At 41.2% G+C, this 3,927-nt stretch overlaps 1 long non-coding RNA gene across 1 annotated transcript; it reads left to right on the top strand.

Annotated features, from left to right (window-relative positions):
* Positions 1 to 1,432: 1,432 nt before the first annotated feature.
* On the top strand, positions 1,433 to 3,193 carry LOC127150768 (uncharacterized). Its single transcript, XR_007823336.1, has 4 exons — positions 1,433 to 2,112; positions 2,211 to 2,287; positions 2,362 to 2,426; positions 3,038 to 3,193. It is a non-coding gene; the product is annotated as an uncharacterized LOC127150768 (long non-coding RNA).
* The last annotated feature ends 734 nt before the right edge of the window (positions 3,194 to 3,927 follow it).

The raw sequence follows: 3,927 nt of genomic DNA, 5'->3' as shown, positions 1-3,927 counted from the left end.
CTTTGTCAAGTCATATCAACTTCAACTACCATTCTTGTCTTCTAGTGAACCTTCCTGGTCTAGAAATTGTACTTGCCAGACGGGGTCTTCACGACTACCTTTTGCGCGAGTTTCTTTGCTATCCCCTAGTTTCTTCCTTTATTTATATCCTACGTTAAAATACTAAAAATAGGGTGAAATAGACATGGACACTTATATAATGTGTATTTCTGAATACTTATGAATTTTCAATAGAAGTTACACGTTTTGACACAATTACAATGCATTTTGGTCCCATTAATCTACCTAAGAAGCCATAATAACTTGTATTTCTACAAGTGATCAACAAGATATAATGACTTTATATTGTGATAATATGAGTGCAATTAATATTTCTAAAAATCCTGTTGAACATATAGTAGAACAAAGCACATTGATGTCAGACATCACTACATCAGCGGAACTTTTTAAAGAAAAAATTCTCTCTACAACATGTTAGGACTTCTCTTTAAATTGGCAGATATTTTCACTAAAGCTCTTGATGCAACATCTTTTGAAAATCTTAGAGTTGGCTTAAGAGTTTTTAAATTCAACCCGTATTAATTTCAAGCCCATTTAAATCAATTTTTTTTTATAAGTGGGATAATCTTCAGACTATCTTTCAAGTCCATATATTTTCTTTGCCCAAAAGTTTTTCCCCATTTTTCAAAAGAAAGCCGGATAGGTTTTTCTAAAAAATCCTTCATCTTCCTCAAACCCTTACCCTCTTCATCTACATCCATCAATCCCTTTTTGAAAAAATTTCTTCATTTCGAAAACCGTGGTAAACACTCGAAAAACCAAGTTTCAATCCCGTTTTCCTTTTCAAGTTGCTTCAGAAGACATTAGCCCAAGGATGAATATGCACAACGTTCATTTGAGAGGAGCTTCTTCTCCCAAAGAAAAATGGGTGAAAATGGTTTTTTCTCATCGTCCTTTTGGAAAATCTTCAAAGGCAAGTAAGTCTCCAACCCCTGATGTTTCTGATTCTTCCATGCATTCTAATCTCCACAAGCATCAAAATATTCCTGCTTCTTCCATTTCCAATCAACCAGTGTAACGCCCCAACAAACTCGATTTTTTTGTTCATTTGCTATTAATATATACGTATGGTCTTGGAAAATTCAAAGTATTGGGAGAACCTTATCATTTTGAATTTTGCGATTTATTAAGGTTTGGGATTTTTCCATTTTGTTTAAATATTAAGTATATTTTTTTATTGTATTTATTTTAGTATTTAGATTTATTTGGTGAACTAATGTTAAATGAAAGGAGGGTTGGTTGAATTTTTGGTGAGATTTGGAGAGAGAGAAGATGGTTGGTTTTGACTAAAGGAAAAGAAAAGAGATTTTTTTTTTATATATATATAAGAGCCTTGGGCCCCGTGCATAAGAAAGAGAAATCAAAAAGAAAAAGAAAGAGGGGAAAGAAAAGAGAAAAGGAAGAGGAAAACAAAAAAACCCTAGCCGCCGCCGCCGCTCGCCGTCGCCGCCACCGGACTTTAGCCAACGCGTAAAGGAGCCCAGCCGCAGTCACGAGCCGAGCCTCCTCGTCTATCCGGTGTCGCCGCATCGAGTCGGGAAGTTCGAAGCCGCGCTCGCCAGCCGTCGCCTTCGCGGATCGCCGCCGCGTCTGCCAGCCGAACCCGCGTCTGCTTCGCCGATGTTCACACGCCCAGCCGAAGCCGCGTCCGCTTTGCCGATGTTCACACGCCCAGCCGCGTCGCGCCGCTTCGATTAGACGCAGCGTAGCCCAAGCGTTCGTCTGCAGCCGTCGTGCCACCCGAATCCGAAAGCCAGCGCCTCGTTGCGCGAAGACCCGACCCGGCCGAAGCTTCCGCTCCGCGACCCGAAACCGACGCGTGCCTCCGACCCGGAACCCACGCCGCGTGCACCTGTGTAGCCGAGCAGCGCCTGCGTGCGAGCCGCACGTGCGCAACCTCTGTACTGAGCTGAGCCGCGCCTGTCTACACCATGAGCCGCGCCTGCCTGCGCCGCGAGCCGAGCCGATCCCCAACCTTCAAGCCGAGCCGGTCCCTGTCCTTTTTCCAGCCGAGCCGCCAAGCCTTGTTTGGCTTCTTCCATCCAATTTTTGGTAAATTAATTAATTATTTTGGCATTACCCAGTAAGACTCAATGTTTTTGGACACTAAATAATTTAATTTGGAATTAAATTAAATTATCTTCCTTAAGGGGCGTCTTGGACCAAGTAACTGCTGCAGCGTGGGATTTCTTTAGTAGGGGCTCAAGCATTGCAACCTCTTTCTAGGGTAAGTCATTTCAACTGAGTTTTGAGCCGTTAGTCGTTGGTGACTTAATTACGAATTTTTGGCGTATTAAACAGTTAGGACCTCGTTGCTTGGAAAGCACACTTGTCTTGCGGTTAGGACTCGCCAAGTAAATCTCCAGGTAAAAGATTTCTACTACTAGCCCCATGTTTAGAATAATGAGATCACGTACACCTTTGGTTGTGCATATTGAGGACTAGACTATATGATGCATGAAATTAATGATAGTATGATGCGATTGATGATATGGTTACATTATGGCATGATATTATGATGACGAGAACTGTTGTGACTGTACGTCGGTTGTTTAGATGGAGAGTGAGATGATGATTAATCTGTTATGATTGTATGATGATGCTATGTGTATGTATGCTAGGGTTAGGGTACCTATTAGCTTAGCCTATTAGAGTCGTACCTGAATGGGTGTCCTTCGGGATCACCACCTATTTAGGACTGTGTGGTCCGACGGGACACCAGTCTAGCATGGATATAGATATGACTCGAGAGACTCGACGGGGTCCTCGCATCTCGATTGTCCTAGGTGTCCCCTGGGACACCGAAGACCAGAGTTACGTTCCTACGGGAGCGCATGTTGCACGTGTTCGGGAACGTGCCAGAGATTGGGTACCAGTTACAAGACTCTGATAGGAAGCTAACAGGCACCTAGTGGGACTAGTAGTGGGTCCCTTACTGAGTATTTTATACTCACTCTCTTCATGTCATGTTTTTCAGATAGAGGACGAGGTAAGGGCAAAGGCAAGCTGGCGAGCGACCAGAAGTGACCGTGGCGAGCCATAGGGATTTCTGCTTCCGCTTACTCTTGTTTTGACGTTAGTACCTGAGTTTTAGTCTTCTTCACTATTTGCTACTTCCTTTTTAAAATGTAGATAGGGCTCGAGTAGGACTTTAGAATGAAATTTTATTTTCACATGTCACTTTGATTAGATTTTCATAAATAAATTTCCCAAATTTTATTTGTCTTCACTAAATTTTATGACTTAAACCACCTGTTCTACCCTTAGTAATGATTTCGACTCAGTATAAGGAGTTGGGTCGTTACAACCAGTCCCTTGTTCTGATTTTGATTCCGATGAAAGGGACACATATATGCTTAGCAAAACTCCTTAGAAGAACTAAATCCAAACCATCTTCTGCTTATCCAGATTCTTCCTTTGTTTCCTCTCCAAATGAAGTCCCCTCTACTAAACCATCATTTAAAAAATCATCTACAACTCTTGTGTCTCATGACTTTGCTAATATTTCTTCATATACTGATTATGATAAATCCTTAGGTCATGATGCTCTCGTCGATAAACCACCTATTGTTTTTTATGATAATAATGTCTCTAGTGTTGACATTGATGAAACTATTGTTGAGTCTGAAAATTTGTCTAAAGCCCTTAAAGATAATCCTAGTAATCCTCAAAATGATTCAAACTTATCTGTTGATGATGAGTAAGATATTAGTGAATCTCTAAATATTCCTTCTGAAAATATTCCCCAACGTGTTTCAATCAATTCCTGTCCCTCTTGAATCTGTTCGTTATGAGTCAATTCCTAAAGTTTATCCCTCTTGTCTTGATGTATCTCTTGAATCTAGTGCTACTAATCTAAAGTATGAG

The sequence above is a fragment of the Cucumis melo genome, chromosome 8 (genome assembly GCF_025177605.1).
Source record: "Cucumis melo cultivar AY chromosome 8, USDA_Cmelo_AY_1.0, whole genome shotgun sequence".
NCBI lineage: Eukaryota > Viridiplantae > Streptophyta > Magnoliopsida > Cucurbitales > Cucurbitaceae > Cucumis > Cucumis melo.
The sequence above is the reverse complement of the archived record's forward strand: the minus strand, read 5'-3'. Positions and strand labels throughout refer to the sequence as shown.